We start from the raw sequence: 17562 nt of genomic DNA, 5'->3' as shown, positions 1-17562 counted from the left end.
TATTGTGATCTGGGTCGCCAGTTTTGGTGACAGGGTATGAAGAGAGATGTGGTTGTGTTTGTGTCTAAGTGCCTTACTTGTCAACAAGTGAAGGCCGAACATCAAAGGCCAGCGGGTTTGTTGCAACCCTTGCCTATTGCCGAGTGGAAGTGGGAGCATGTCACTATGGACTTCGTTGTAGGTCTTCCGAGGACTCAGCAGGGTAGTGATGCTATTTGGGTGGTTGTAGACCGATTGACTAAGTCAACGCACTTTATTCCTATGCGCATGAGAGATTCGGTAGATTATCTTGCCGACTTGTATATTCGAGACATAGTGAGGTTGCACGGGGTCGCAGTGTCGATCGTCTCAGATAGAGATCCACATTTTACTGCTAGGTTGTGGTAGAGTCTGCAGAGTGCCTTGGGCACTAGATTGACCTTTAGCATGGCTTATCATCCTCAAACTGACCGGCAGTCCGAGCGTACTATTCAGATTCTTGAGGATATGCTTCGAGGTTGTATTCTTGACTTTAGTGGGTCGTGGGAGAGGCATTTGCCCTTAGTGGAGTTTGCCTACAACAACAGTTTCCAGTCGAGTATCAGTATGGCACCGTTTGAGGCCTTGTATGGCCGACCGTGTAGGTCTCCAGTTTGTTGGGCCGAGGTGGGTAATGCACCTTTGTTGGGCATGGAGTTGGTGAGGGAAACGACGGAGAAAGTTGAGCTTATCCGTAGGAGGCTTGTTACAGCCCAGAGTCGCCAAAAGAGTTATGCCGACCGTAGGAGAAGGCCTTTGGCATTTGAGGTGGGTGATCACGTCTTTCTGAAAATATCACCTAGGCGGGGTTTGATGAGGTTGGGAAGAGTGGGAAGTTGTCCCCTCGGTTTATAGGCCCTTCTGAGATCCTTGAGAGGATTGGTGAGGTTGTCTATCGTTTAGCTTTACCACCGCAGTTGTCCGGGGTACATGACGTGTTTTGGATTGGACCGACTTAGAGGTTGATGAGGATGCCTCGTATGAGGAGAGACCGGTGCAGGTCTTGGATAGACGGGAGCAAGTCTTGCGAGGCAAGACGATACCTTTGGTGAAAGTTTTGTGGAAGCATCACGGAGTGGAAAAAGCCACTTGGAAATGTGAGTTAGAGGTCCGAGAAAAATATCTGGACTTGTTCGTTAATGTTTAACCGTGTAATAGGAGTTTTATTTTGTATTGATAAACCTTAAGAGTTTTGAATATTTCTTAAATTGTAAAACATGGTATGTGTTTTGATTTGTGGAAGCATTGTTGAATATGCTTGGAAAATGGAACTTTATTTTAGCATTGCATATGTTAATTCTATTTTAGAAATGCAAATATATTATTGGCATTGAATATGTAATTGAATATGTGTTGAAATTGGTGAATTTCAGGGAAATGCATGTTGATAATGCATGTTGTAACTTATATTGTAATTTGCCCCTTGAGAAGGGATGGTATGATCGGTGATGGGTCAGGTTGATATATATTGAATTGTAATATTGTTGAGAATTGAGAAAACTACCTTTTGAAAACTTGTACTTAATTTCGGGGACGAAATTCTTTAAGGGGGGAAGGTTATAGCGATCCCGGTTTCCCCTTCTTTATTTATTGTATTCCAGACTCGGCTCCGTGGATGTGTTGTTGTCATATTCTCATTCCCATCCTTTAATCTTGAATTGGAGTCTTGGGTTGTGTTGGGCAGGTTTGAAACAGGTTGGTTGTGTTTGGAAACCTAGAGTTGATGCCCAGATTTTGGCCTTCACACTCGAGCGAGGCTTTTGACACTCGAGCGAGGCTTTTGACGCTCGAGCGGGCCCTTTGATTTTGCTTCTCCGCTCGAGCGGGCGTTTTGACGCTCGAGCGTGATTTTCCATCTCCCAGCATTTTTTCTCTGTAGGTCATCGGACGCTCGAGCGGGGCTTTTGACGCTTGAGCGGGCCCCTTTGATTTTGTTCCTCCACTCGAGCTCGAGCGAGGACCATCGACTGCAAAACTTCTAGAAGTGTGCATCCAGCGCTCGAGCGACGCTTTTGACCCTCGAGCAGGGAATCCCACGCTCGAGCGAACCTGTTTGTATATCAGTCCGAATTTTGACTTTTTGGATCACTTTTTCAATACCTTTTCGCTCTCTAACTTTTCAAAACCTCCATTGGAGAGCTCCTCACTCTAAGCTTCAACTTCTCTCTAGGGTTTGATCTAGTTTGAGTAATCTTCTACCTTAGTGTCTTTGTAAAAAGTGTAGAGCTTGGCTTGGCTTACATTTCCATCCGAAAATCTCGGGTTTTAGAGCATTTCAAAATTCTTCGTCTTCTCCTTTGAGCTCAGAATTTGAGGTAGGGATAACTACTCATGTTTATGGTCTTGGACATAAACTTTTAATCATTTTGTTATAATGTTGAAGTTGGGTAATTTTGGGTGTTAGGGTTTCAATTGTATAAAGAGGGGTTTTGGTTCTTTGGGCAAATACATGTGTATTTTGGGTCTCAAATGAGGTTATTGTTATTTGTTGTTAGTTAGTTGAGCCTTTTGGTCAATGTTGAAAATGAGGGAGAAAAGCCCTAATTTTTTTTATGAATTAATTTATATAATTAATTTGGGAATGTTATGGGAATATGAAATTGGGATGGAAATGATGAAATTAGCTTAAGATAAGATTGAATGGTGGAGTTGAATTTATTAATCACTCACCTTTGAAAATGTGGATAAATTATCTGTTTAGAAATAACAACTTTTGGGCTATCGATGGAGGATAGTCTTGATTGTTGTAGACAATGCATGATGATTAGGCAAATTAAAACTAATCAATTGAATATGTCATTGAATATGACGGTTGGAATAGTACATCAAATATGTGTATTGATTGATCATGTATATGATAATTGTTTGTATACATTGTATTGTGTGGGAGGAGATAGGGGATGTACTCCACGGTTTGGGAGGAAATAGGGGATGGACTCCTAAACCAGATATTATTTGGGAGGAGATAGGGGATGGACTCCATTGATACAGCAAATATGTGTATCTATTGTGAAGTATGGAAGTGTTTTAGTATGATATTGATGCAGCAGATATGTGTATCTAATGTGAAGTATGGAAGTGTTTTGATCTGAGTTGTTATCCCATTTAAAAAGGAAGTGTTTTAATATGAGTCGTAGTCTCATTAAATGGTTGGCCAGGTTGTGAGCCATGTCATGAATTGAAAATTTGATATGTAAAGGAAAGCGGAATAAAATATGGACATATCTGTCTTGGAATTGGATTGTATTGTACATCGGTTTGTGTGAGTTAAACATTTATCAAATGCTAATATTTTAGTTATTGCTCATATTATGTTTAGCATATCTCTACTGGGCGTTGGCTCACCCTATATGGGACATTATTTTCAGGTACCGGTGATATGCCGCCTCCAAGGTCTTAGCTTGGGAGGTTGATGAGGTGAAGGCCTATCTTTTTTGTGATTATTTTGTGTATTACATGTAGATCAAGCCTAAGGCTTATTTTGTGTTTTGAGTTAGTACTCTCTTTTTGTAACCAAGTGTTGGCTTGGAAAGTTGTAAGCCCGTAGGGCATTTACTTTTGATGTCAACATGTAATACTTTTATAATGAACACTCTGATGAATGAAATTATGCTTTACTCTCTTATGTCTAAACATGTCAAGATTGTATGATTTATGGGTTTATTTTGAGGGCGTTACCTTGTAGGGCTACAGTGTAATTGGCTTTGCTAGTCTTGTGTTTTGAGACCCCTAGCATACCTTATATGTGATGTTTGTGTGATATGGCATCATTTGGTATGTAATTTCAGAGCTTATATCTTTGCCATGCTTCTACTTGAATCACTCTTTAAGTGCTCTTGAGAGTTAAGCTTTGTGCCTCGCTTGCGAGCCATCATTTGAGCATGTGTTTTCTTGCTTTTCATGCTATCATTTCAGCCCATTTTAGCCACTGTTTTGGCATGCATGAGGTCTATTTGGGGCCAGATTAGTCCCTTGAGCATGGTGTTGTATGGTTCTAGTGTTATGCTCTTTGCTAGCTTCAATGCTTTCGACTCTGAGCATGTCTTGCATGCATCATTTTCATGCTTTGATGTCATTTAGCATCCTATTTCAGTGCTAGAATATGTGCCATTGCATTCCATCTTTCATTTGCTATATCGCTTTCGAAAGTGGTCTTAAGCCGTTTGTTGGTTTGAGCACGAAATTGAGGCGTCATGCCTAATGGTTTTAGCCTTCTCTTGAGAATTTCTACTAACCAACGGCATGATGCTTCTTTCATGCTCAAGAAGCTTGTGGCTTGGTCCGTCTTTCCCATTAGAGGACTTCTCACTTTTGGATTTAACCGGTTAAAGGATTTATCAGTAATCTAAAACGAGTAAACAAAATGAATCAAAGTAAAACATGCCAAGATAACATGTTTGTGTTGCATTACATGTGTTTGGATCGGACGTTAATCCAAACATGAGAAACGAGGGGCGTTTCATACTTAAAGTGATAAAGTGTGCCTCATTTCTTAGTCACCAACACCCTTGATCGTGTATGATAGGGTGGAGGCTCATCGAGTCTATTTGTGCATTCATTGACTTGTACAAACTTGGCTTCTCGACCATCATGCATCACGATGCTCGGTTGGTGGCCTGAGAGTCGAGTACCACACTCCTTTGAGCTTGAGAAATGATAAGAAGGGTGGTTGTACACACATATCCTGCAAAGACCTTGCATTGCCCCTGTTGTACTCTGTTTACAGCAAATTTAGAGTGTGTAGGCGCAGGTGGCCGACTGGCCAGAGAAAGTAGCCGACCGGCCATAGGAAGTGGTCGACCGGCCACTTTAAGTGGCCTACAGCCTTCTTAAGTAGCCGACAGTTCTCAAGCTCAGAGGTGGTCAGAAGTTGTTCTGGTTCTAGAGCAGAAACAGCCTGGAGATTGGTTCAGTGTTCAGGAATCAAAGCGAATGCAAACAGAGGCAACCGGTGGCAAAGTAAGGGACTTTCGGGAGGAAGCGGAGCAACCGAGCATGCATGCATTCCTCGCTTCCTGAGGCCGTTCATTTAAATTGCTTAGCCAATTAGTTAGTTAGCTTAGTCTTTTTGTAATTAATTAGTTAAGTGTTTAATTAATTAATTCGGTTTGTAACTAATTAGCTTAGATTAGCTCATTATTCAATTGTGTTGTAAATAGTTAGTTAATTAGTTGGTTTGTAATAATTAGCTTAATTAGCATAGCTAGTTAGCTATTATTCATTCGGACCCTCCGTCGAGAGGGCAAATGTTGTAATAAGTGTGCGTGTGTGTGTGAATGTCTTCCAACCCCACGTCTTTCTCCCTTTTATTTATCCGCTTTCAGTGGTTAGATTAGGGCACATTTTATTTAGCATACCTTATACTTGCATGTTTGCATCATTCATTTGTCTTGCATGCACCGGGTTCGGCGCATCATTGAAACTGCATTGACTTTCAATACTTATTTGAATACGTGTTTCAAAGCAGGTTATCAAATTGTTGCATTTCATATGCCATATTAGATAGCCGAGCCTATTTAGTTACATTTTTGCATGCGTTGCGTTAGGCATCTTAACATAGCTAGGATCATGCATTGATTTCTAACTATTTTTTTTATTTTGGCTCGGAGTACACCGTAAGTGTTTACGCTTTAGCATCCTTGCATGTGTGTAAGTGATTGCCATGATAGCATGCTTGCCATGAGGCTACTTGCTTAAATGATTAACTGCATGAATGTCTGTGGATGAAGGCTTTATTGCTTGAATTGGGATAATTCATTGATTGTGAGTTTGAAGCCCACTTTGCGGAGTGGCAAATCATGTTTTTTCTTTAGCCTACTTGCGTGTAGCACTTTTCAAACCATTTTCAAACAAACAAACATGAATTGTTTTGTTCCAATTTTCGTGATTTGGTCTATACTTGTATGCTGTGTGCATTACGTAGTAAGTTACCTAATAATCAAACAAGAGCACATGTGTTTTCAAAAATAACATATCATGTTAGTAGAGGCCGATCCTTTGATCGGGCGAGCGGGGGTGCTCATTTCAGGACCTTCTCCTCTCGTACCCAAGCTCCCGAGTCGAGGCAACTTTGGTAATGATGGACATGTGGCCTTTGGCACGAGTCGGGGTTTCCTAAATTTTCCAAAACAAAATATTTAGGTGGGGACTCTGAAATCTGGCAAAGCAGTCCATGTTTGGCGCTTTTTGATTAAAATCGATTTTCCAAAACGATTTGCCGGATTTGGACTCTTTGGTGATTTATCAGTCTTACATTGCACTTTGTGAGATTAGATTCAGAACCGTGACAGGTGTCCGAATTGTAGGACCAATTTGAGCTCTTTGAAAGGGGGGTGCGAAAAAGTCAAGCTACAACCAGATTCCCTTCCATAAGTCCAAAGTAATTAACAGCAGCATTATAACTAGTATAAGATCCTTACTAGGAAAAAGAATATCATCTCGAGCCCAATGCAAGCATTTCTCAAAGGATTGGAAGGTGGTAGAGATTCAATATCAAAACTAACCTTTGGCAAGAAAAAATGGGAAAAAAAAAAGAAAAGAAAAGTGCTAGCATCGCAATTCCTATCCACTTTGTTTTGACAATCAACATAACCAAAAAAGCAAATAATGCCCCTTCAAAGCAAAGTACTCATACGATCATACCCATTTGATTCGCATACAATAGGATCCATTTTAACGGTGAAAACACCATTTCCATTTGTTCCCTCATTTCCTTTGTGTATAAACCTGATGAATGATTTTCCCCTTGTTCTTGGTCAGAAGCATGTTGAATAAAACCATTGTATCAAAGTTGGACTCTTGCAATGCTGAGATTGAGTTTTTTGTTGCGATCGTCGTCATCCAAAGACTCATTTAAGAAGTCATTAGATTCACCATAATCCCGAATTTTGCCAATGCTTGACAACCACTGAAATATCCTTCGTCAAAGTCTTCTATATGAATTGATTGAATACCCCTCCATCATCACAAAAAATCCTCTTGATCGAGATCATCCTTCAAAAAACGTTCATGCATAGCTATCACCATCTCTTCGCAACTTTTCACCAACCAAATCACCAAGCTCGAGCCATCTTTCTTGTTCTTGAAGCAATTGAAGATTTCCTATTGGAGAAACACCATCAAGAAGTCTCACTTCTGTCTAATCACCCCTTATTGATCAAATAAAAAAGGACCATCAATAACCTTTATAACTAATTGGAAACGTTACTCCACGTTATCAATAGCTTAAAAGGTCAAAGCTTGCACGCTTGGATGATGTCTCCACAAATATATTTATTTCTATTTAATTAATGTACCATTCCTCTCCCCCACCCCCAAGCCAGTAGTTTTCTTTCCATTCAAGTTGTTTTGTTTATAACAAAATAACAAATTACTAACATTATTAGCTCCAATTGGAGTTGATAATGTTAGAAATGAATAGACTAAGATAATTTGGAAATGTACAACTAAGATTGGTTGAGGCAACAATAAAGAAGTGAAATAGGATTACTGCTAGTGAAAATGCTAAGGGAAGGGGAAGACCTAGATTGACGCGTGATACAATGGTGAAGAAGGATATGAATTTACTTAAGCATATGGCCCTGCAAAACATAATGGAGGAAAATGATGCGTAGCCGACCCCAATTGATTGGGACACAAGGTTTGGTTTGGTTTGGTTAAGTACCAAATAAGTTTCACCCTAACTCCGGATACAACATTCCCAAACATTATGAATCAATAATAATTGGCCTACATTTTTCAGTATGCATTCTCTATTGGATTACTAGAAAACCACCTAACAAGTTAGCATTAATCACAGCTTTATAAATTGCGATTCATGTCTAGTTTCCAAACCTAATCATTTCAGCCCACCACAGATTTCTCATTTTTACTTTCTCCCTTCTTGATATTACACACTGTTGTATCCATTCATCAAATTTACACCATGTTGTCTCCTCTTTGTTTCCTTATCTTTTTTTTTAAAGTAAACTTATTTAATCACAACCCAAATAGTGCATTACATGTTTTCTAAACCTTAAGATCCAACTTTCACCAGTCCTAATCCTAAGATTCTTTTCAGAATTGAAATTTATGCAAGCTGCTTTTTTGATAAGTAATAGTAACTATAATTACAAAGCAAAAGCAGTATACATTGTACAAGAACTCAAAGCAAACAAGTTTATTAACTACATTGCCTCCTAAGAAAATCAAAAATAAAATGAATCCAATAAATACAATAAATTGGAAGGCCTACAACAATCTAATGACATCCCAAAAAAATAGTGATCAGGCGTGATGATGCAGTTAATGATAGTGGAACGGGTCAGACTGATCCACGCTCCTCAAGCCTATGTCCGAATGACCAAGCCTACCTGAAGACCTGCACAAAAGTTCAATGGGGAACGGGGAGTCCCCCAGCAAACCCTCCGACGAGCAAGTTAGAGAGAGAAGTGGAATACAGAGATGGAGTAATTATAGAAAAGCTTAACCTTCTTCTTGTCTTCAACGTCTGCTTATATCCTTTGGTAATCATTTCGTTGTCCCTTTCGACCTGTCACCTTGGCCAAAAGTCTATGCTGTAGCTTACCTTGTTCAGGGTGAGGGCGTGCTCTCTCGGCGGAGAGGTGTTGTCGTAATAAATGCTGTGAGGGGCTGCATTAACAGCGATGTGCAGTGGCAATAACTTTGCAGATCTTTGTCTGCTGATGTGGCTTGCCCTTTACCTGCCACATGTTTGAATATCATTGGTCCTTCAAGTCATGTTGACTTCCAGCTGTGCTGGGCCTTATCAGTTGGGTTATGTGTTGGGCCCTAAGTGGTGGGCTTAGGTTGTTCATAGTGGGTTATAGCCTTTATGGGTCTATCCACGTCAGTAGTCCTTTATTCTCAAGTGCAGCTTTAGTCCAACGAAGGGAATAATGAGGAAGATGGGGGTTGAAGGTCGAGGGGAAGGAACGACCGACCAGAAGTGGCCAAGTGGAGGGACCGACCGTGAGGAGGGCCGACTGCGAAGGGTAACTGAGCGGAGGGACCGACCATGAGGAGGGCTGACCGCAAAGGGTAACCTAGTGGAGGGACCGACCATGAGGAGGGCCGACCGCAAAGGGTAACCGAGTGGAGGCGCCGACCAAAAGGAGGGCCGACCGCGAAGGATAACTGAGTGGAGGGACCAACCATGAGAAGGGCCGACCACAAAGGGTAACCGAGTAGAGGGGCCGACCATGAGGAGGGCCGACCGCGAAGGGTGAGGTAGCGGGGTGCGGGGCTCGAGAGGCGGTGGGTCACGTGAAGACTTGAAGTGGAAAAGACAGGGTAGGGGAAGGGGGTAGTAAATCGTGGTCACACACGTGGTAGCATCTCGTGGTGGGGGAGGTTAGGCGTTGGGCCAGAAGTGAAACGATAGGTCATAATAGGTGTTGAAAAGACAGTTTTGGCGGATGGTTGAAAATTTTTCAAACTGGCGAAAATTAATTGTGACCCCTGGAATATAGGCAAGCCTTGGGCCTTTGGTATTATACATTTTACATACCTTTTTTCGAGAAATCAGAACACTCCAAGTATAGACGCCTTCGTTGCAAGTGATACACCCTTGCGACATTTTTTGAATTTCCTTGCGCCCGCATCCGAAGCTATTCGTAGACACACCACAGAAATGGCCCAAGAAGAAATTGCAAATGCCAGGGTTGATCCACTGGGGGACGACGACGCGGTGGATTTGGCAGAGCAATATAGGACGGAGAGGCGAGTGGGGAGTGGGGAGGAGCCGTCGGGGTGACCTCGTTCGTCCACAATGATGGCAGCGCCAATGCCAATCAGCCAGGCAAAGCCAGATCACTAGCATACAAAGGCCAATAAGTCAACTATCACCGTGAGGGAGTTGGTGAGTATACGCGAGAGGTACCAAATTCCCATCGAAATAGAGTTGATGCTGCCGTCCACGAAAAAGAGGTCATCCGACGCTCGACCGGAGGAGTTTGCCCTCTACAAGGAGGCATTGAAGGGAGGGTTGAGGTTGCCGATTCCGGATGTAGTAGTTGGTGTCCTAAACCGGTTGGAAGTGGCGCCGGGTCAATTGATGCCCAACGCGTGGAAGATTGTACTAGTCTGCGCGACCGTGTGGCCAAAGGCGAACGGGGGGGCAGCCATGACAGTGGATGAGTTTTTTGCGTGCTACAAGGCATCGGGGCCGCAAGAGACTTGGGTCACTTTGTAGGCGGCGGCAGGGAAGGGGTTGGTAGCGGGGTTGCCTTCGTCGATAAAGGGGTGGAGGCCGCAGTGGTTTTATGTGTCTGCCAACGGAGGGGTTGGAGTGCGCACAATTTGGAAAGTGCCCACCAAGTCTGTGGAGCCAAAATTGGGGGCAGCAGTAAAGGCGAGAGTGAAGAGAGTGAAAGAATGGAAGGAGAAAGAGGGCGCCCGATGGGATGAGCTTGTTCAGCCGTCAGTCTTGTTTGCGGCAGGGTTGGGCCCCCAGCCGATCGGTGGAGACCTGGGACCGGCGGAGTTAGAGGCGGGAAGAAAAGCGCAAGAGGTTGAGGATATGACCATCCTCGCCAAAGCCAGTAAGTTCAAAGAGTCCCAGGCAGACCGACCACCGAAGCTGATTGCGAGGGAGAGGATCCGACCGCGCCCCAAACCCCTGGAAGAAAACGACTTAGGTGGATTTGTGCCATGACCACCCCCAATTGATCCTTTGAAGGAGAGAGCCTACGAGGAGATGGAGGGTGTGGTAAAAAAGAAGAGGAGGTTACGGAGAAGTGAAGGGGAGCCTACCTTGAAGAGGAGGAAGGAGGCGATGACGGAGCAGATTTCCTTGGTAGAGGAGGCAGAGGGGACCCCTGAACTAGGGTTGGAGGGGGAGGCCAAAGAGGGAGAAGGTGGAGCGACTGGTCTTGGTGAGCAAATATAGAGTGAGGGGGTCGACGCTGAGACAAGGGTGGAGCCAAGGGAGGAGCCACAACCGCAGGAGGGTCTGGAACCCCAAGGAGAGAGAGAGAGAGGCCTGTGTTGAAGACCGCCTTCTACTACGTCCTTGCGGTGTCTGGGTGGGTGGAAGGGGAAGGGAAAGAGGCCAGGATGGCTGCAGACCGCCTCTTGGGGGTGGTGAAAGACGCAGCCGTCCGCTCGGTGACTGGTTATACTGAGGCTGAGTTGATGAAGGGGTTGTGCTCAGCCCAGATGGAGGCAGCTGCTTTAGCAGGAGCCATGTTGAATAAGGCAGCGGTGCCGAAGGGCAAATGGAGGAGGGAGAGGGAGAAGTTGGGGCAAGTGGAGGCCCAACTTGAAAGTTTCAAGAGGGAGAGCGTGGGTTAGAGAAGGGCTGCGTGGAGTGCGTGTGCCAAGGGGTTGGAGGAGGCAAAGAAAGCGAAGAAAATGGAAGTATTGGCGATCGTGCAGGGCAATGTTGCCAACCGTGCCCATGCTGAGCTGCTTGCGGTCAAGTTGGAGCTAGAGGACAAACGCCGCAAGGTAGTGTCTTTCGAGTTCCAGCTGGCTGGCGAGCAGAAGAAACTGGGGGATGCTCAAAATGCCTGCACGGTCGCCACCGAGCAGTTTGAAGAAGCTATGATCAACAATGAGGAACTACGCGCCTAGCAGATCAAAGAGAAAGATAAAGCAGACGTGAAGATTGCTGGGCTGCAGAAGGAGTTGGAGGATGAGCGTGGTAGGGCAATGGAGGAGAAGGCAAGATTGCAGAAGGAGTTGGAGGAAGAAAAAACCAAGGCAGCCTCTGAAAGGGCAACATACCCCGATCTGTGCGTTGCAGCAGTAGAGCAATTCAAGGGGTCTGCTGACTTTCAGATGGCAGTCGATGCCGCGGTCGCCAGCAACTTGGCAAGGGAGGTGTCTGGGGGGGCGAGCCCATCGGGAACAACTGCTGGGGGCAGGACTGAAGCAGAAGTAATTGAGAGCTTCCAGCGGTCGGACATCTACAAACACGAAATGGCTGAGTTCTGGGACTGTGGCTAGAAGATGTTCAAGCGGAAGGCAGAAGAACTGTTCCCAGACTTGGACCTTAGCGGTGTAAGGATCGATGAAAGTGACGTGGCCCAGACCCCCCTAGATGAGGGCGTTGAAGAAGAAGACCTTGTGTCAAGTGAGGAAGCGTGACTGGTGTGAACAAAACTTGTACTTAGGGTTTGGGGTATTTACTGTGTTTTGGGCTGTACAAGTTTTTTTTTTTTTTTTTTTTTTTGAATTGCTGTAATGAACTGATGTACAAATTTGTGAATAAATAAAATTTGAGTTGTGTTTTTATTCCATTGTTTTTGCTTGTGAATAAATAAATGAGAATGGTGACTTGTGTATAAGGCTTGTGTGAGGGAAACTCAACGCAAAAGCCAAGGTTGAAATGTAAGAAAAACTAAATGGAGAGTAAAGTTAAGAAACACTCAATGCGAAGTGAAGTTGAACTTGTAGTAGAAACTCCATGCAGAGTGAAGTTGAAAATGTAATAAAATTATAAGTTTGTGTTTGCCACACTGCTGTCTTTATTTTGGTGAGTCTGAAGTGAATGAGGGTGGTTTATTCAAGTTAAGCTTGATTTGTAAGGAAAGAGTAAGAAAATAATCTGACTTGTAAAGGAAACATGCAAGGATGTCAAAGATGTGGAGTTTCGAATTATGCCCAAAAATGGAGTTGTAAATCATGTTGCAAGGGTGTTGGTAAATAAAAGATGAGTTTGGAATTTGACTAAGTGAAGAGTGGTGTAAAAGCATGGACCTGGAATTTTGACTAAGTGTGTCTACTAATGCCACAAGCATGAAGTTTACATGAATGGCTTTGACCAAGCTCTGCATGCGTGCTCAGTCGGGGTTAAGCTATGATTAACTGACTCTGCAAGTAATTCAGTAGCTTGAAGTAACTCAGTCTGGCTGAGGCTGTGTAGGCTCGGTCTGGCCGAGGCTTTTACTCTCAGTCTGGCTGAGGTTTGTGATGCTCGGTCTGGCTGAGGCTGGTCGTGCTTAGTCTGGCTGAGGCTTGTCACACTCAGTCTGGCTGAGGCTTGTCATGCTCGGTCTGGCTGAGGCTTTGTATGCTCGGTCTGGCCGAGGCTTTTATGCTCAGTCTGGCTAAGGCTTTGTATGCTCGGTCTAGCCGAGGCTTTGATGCTCGATTTGGCCGAGGCTTTTATACTTAGTCTGGCTGAGGCTTTGGATGCTCGGTCTGGCCGAGGCTTTTATGCTGAGTCTGGCTGAGACTTGTCATGCTCGGTCTGGCCGAGGCTTTTATGCTCAGTCTAGCTGAGGCTTTGTATGCTCAGTCTGGCCGAGGCTTTTATGCTCAGTCTGGCTGAGGCTTTGTATGCTCGGTGTGGCCGAGGCTTTTATGCTCAGTCTGGCTGAGGCTTTGTATGCTCGGTCTGGCCGAGGCATTTATGCTCAGTCTGGCTGAGGCTGCAATCAAAGCGTTATTTGAAAGATCACACATATATTTGGAATATAAGCTTGTCGTCATTAAAGTGTAGCCCATTTGATCAGAAATTTACATCATAAGGGAGAAGAATGAGAGCAATGAAGTGTGCAATTTGTCAAAAGGAAATACAGCAAAAGGACAATATAAAAATACAACTTTTATTGAAAATAGCGCTTCAAATGCTCAGCGTTCCACGGATGGGGGAGGTCTCGACCTTCCATGTCCTGGAGTCGGTAAGTGCCCGGACGTGGTCTGGCTTTCACAACGTAAGGTCCTTCCCACTTGGCTGCCAGTTTGCCCTCAGTCGGATTTTTGGTGGCAAGAGTTACTTCTCGCAAAACAAGGTCCCCCACGGTGAATTCCCTCAGTCTGACTTTGCGGTTGTAGTGTGTTCTCATTTTCTGTTGGTATGAGGCCCGTCTGACAGCGGTGGTTTCTCGGAGCTCTTCAATTAGGTCTAGGTCTGCCTGACGCAGCTCTTCGGTCAGTTCTAGATTCGGATGTAGAACCCTTGGGGTAGGAAGACCGACTTCCACTGGGATGACCGCCTCAGAGCCGTATGTTAAGCGAAAGGGGGTCTCCCCAGTGGGAGTTTGAGCGGTAGTGTGGTAGGCCCAAAGTACATTCGGTAGTTCTTCAGCCCAGAGTCCCTTAGCAGCTTCCAACTTGGTTTTGATGATCTTTAGGAGAGAACGGTTGGTGACCTCAACTTGGCCATTGGCTTGGGGATGGCCTGGGGAGGAGAAACATGGATGGATTTGAAGCTCTTCACAGAACTTCCGGAACTTGGCGTTGTCAAATTGTTTACCATTGTCGGAGACGATGGCTTGAGGAATGCCAAATCTGCAGACGATCGACTGCCAGATAAATCGGGTCGTGTTCCGTTCGATAATTGTGGCAAGGGGTTCTACTTCCACCCATTTGGTGAAGTAATTGATGGCGACAATGGCGAATTTGGTTTGGCCTCGGCCAGTGGGTAGTGGGCCGACCAGGTCGATTCCCCATTTGGCGAATGGGTAGGGACTGCAGAGTGTGATCAATTCTATAGGAGGAGCGTAGGGGATGTTGGCAAAACGTTGGCACTTATCACATTTGAGCACGAAGTCTGTCATATCCTGGTCGAGAGTAAGCCAAAAATAACCAGTGCAAAGTATTTTGTGGGCTAGGGACCTACCACCGGAATGATTGCCGCATACACCCTCATGGATTTCTCTCATCATGTAGGTCGCCTGAGTAAGATTGAGGCATCTCAGGTATGGGCGTGAAAAGCCCCTTTTGTACAAGAGACCATCGACAAGAATGTAGTTGGATGACCGGGCCCTGACTTTGGCAGCCTGATGTTTGTCGTCTGGAAGTCCCCCTGTTGTTAGATACAGGAAGATGTTTGCCGCCCAAGAGATGGGTTCATTTTGGAGGAACTGGACTTCTTGCTAGTTGGGGGAAATGGCAGGGTAGGCTAGGTAGTCGAGGCGGACACTATGGCTGAGGTCGAACTGGTCTGCAAAAGCCAACTGAGCCATCTCATCCGCCTTAGAGTTTTCCGCCCGAGGGATGTGGTTGATGTGGAAGGTATTGAAGAGGCGAACAAGGGGGAGTGCGATATCCCTGTAAGCCCGCATTGTGTCCTCCTTGGCATCGAATTCCCCTGTAATTTGTCCGACAATGAGTTGGAAGTCACTAAACACCCGGATATGGCTGACACCAATATCCCGGGCTAGGCGGAGACCTGCTATCAATGCCTCATATTTGGCCTCATTGTTACTGGCCTCAAACAAGAAACGGAGAGCACATTTGAAATAACCACCCTCAGGGGCGGTGAGGATGAGGCCAGCCCCACTGCCTTCCTTGCGGGATGATCCGTCGACGTTGAGAGTCCAAGAGTGAGGGTCTTCTGGGTCAGTAAGGGTTGATGGGGATGGAGGGCCGTGGTTAGGGTAGGATTAGTGAATTCCAGGATGAAATCGGCGACAACCTGCCCCTTGATCGCTGTTCGAGGCTGGTAGAAGATGTCAAACTGGCTGAGTTCCACTGACCACTGCATGAGTCTGTCGGAGAGTTCTGGTTGCTACATTACCTTCTTCAAGGGTTGGTCGGTGAGGACCACTATGGAATGGGCTTGGAAGTAAGGACGGAACCGTCTGGAGGGGGTGACCAAGGCCAAGGACAATTTTTCTAATAGTGGGTAATTCTGCTCCACTCCTCTGAGAGCCCAACTGATGTAGTAGACCGGCCGTTGGACAGAGTCGTCTTCCCTGATAAGGGCTACACTAACTGCGGTGCTTGATACGGCTAAATAGAGGAAGAGGGGTTCGCCCGTGATTGCCTGTGAAAGGAGGGGGGGTTAGCCATGCATTGTTTCAGCTGCTGAAAAGAATCTTCAGATTCGGTCGTCCATTCAAAAGTTTGCAGAAGAACTTTGAAGAAGGGGAGGCACTTATCCGTTGTGCGGGAAATGAAGCAGTTGAGGGCGGTAACTCGGCCAGTGAGTCGTTGAACCTCCTTAACCGTTCTAGGTGACTGCATTTCAATCAAGGCCTTGATCTTTTCAGGGTTGGCTTCAATGCCCCGCTGACTGACCATGCACCCCAAAGACTTCCCAGATCCTACGCCGAAGGCACACTTTTCTGGGTTGAGCTTCATTTGGTACTTTCGTAGGGTGGCGAAGGTCTCTCGCAGGTCGGTCAGATAATCGGCGGAGAGTTTGCTCTTGATTAGCATGTCGTCGACATATACTTCCATATTCTGACCTATCTAATGATGGAAGACAGTATTGACCAACCGTTGGTAGGTGGCCCTAGCACTTTTCAGTCCAAATGGCATCGCACGGTAATGGTAGGTACCTCGGTCGGTAATGAATAAGGTGTGTTCACGATCAGATGGGTGCATCAGAATTTGGTTGTACCAAGAGAAGGCATCCATGAAGCTGAGCATTTGATGACTGGCCGTGGCGTCAACCAGCAGATCTATGCGGGGGAGAGGATAGTTGTCTTTGGGGCAAGCTCAGTTGAGGTCGGAGTAGTCGACAAAGAGTCGCCATTTACCGTTATTCTTACGGACCAGGACGATGTTGGACAACCATCTAGGGTAGTCCACGTTTTTTATGAATTGTGCCTCAAGGAGCTTGTCGACCTCTGCGGCAATGAGAGTGTTGCGCTTCGGATGAAAGATGCGCTGCTTTTGGCAGTAAGGTCGGAAATGGGGTTCAATGCTGAGGCGGTGGGTTATAAATGAGGGGTCAATACCCGGCATATCTCAGTCCACCCTTTGTGTGTTAATTGCATACTTGGCTTATCACGTGTTGTTGCATGTTTAAGTGGCTTTGCATTTGGCATGCATTTATCTTGGTTAAGTTGCCTAACATGTTGTCACATGCCTTGCCTACTTGCATGCCCACATTACATTTCGTATGCTTGTCATCCCATGCCTCGCATGATTGATTCCTTAGTTTGTGTGCCTAACATCATAATTTGCTTGCATGTTCCTATTGCATGCCTAGTTCACATGCTTAGGTCTCATTGCATTGAGCATGCATTCCTTACCTCTTGATTGAGCATGATAGAGGTTAGGATTTATTGGGTGTTTTTGTGTGCATTTCATTTGCAATCAAAGTGCATACTTGGTTTTTTGGGCCATCATGCATTGAAATGCGTGGTTGGTGGTCTAAGAACCGAGAACCATGTCCCTTTGAGTCATAAACATGATAAGGGATGTGATGGTGCACACATTTGCTTGAAATGCATTGCTATGCCTTGTTTTGCCCTCTGCTGTTGTCAAAACAGGATTCTGCAGGAAGACTTGGCCGGCCGGCCATCTTTAGTGCCGACCGACCAACAATTGGTGGCCGGTGATCATTTCCAGTGGCCGGTGATCATCCCATTTGGCCGGTGACCATTTCCCTTGGCCGGTGGCATCCCACAGGGATCATAGAGTGCATCTTGGGAATCTTGCACTGATCAGAGAAGGAAAACAGTGTGGATAGAGGCAACTTGTGCATAGCAGTGGACTTCCGAGCAGAGCCGAGCACGCCTTGCATTGGGCCCTCTTCCCGAGGCTGTTTACTGTTTTATTAGATTAGTTAATTTGCTTAACTAGTTTAACTGGTCTGTAATATTTAATTAGCTTGTAGGCTAGTTAAATTTGTATTATTCT

Source organism: Camellia sinensis, chromosome 11, assembly GCF_055761805.1.
Source record: "Camellia sinensis isolate YWXY chromosome 11, ASM5576180v1, whole genome shotgun sequence".
Lineage (NCBI taxonomy): Eukaryota > Viridiplantae > Streptophyta > Magnoliopsida > Ericales > Theaceae > Camellia > Camellia sinensis.
Note: the sequence above shows the minus strand (reverse complement) of the source record.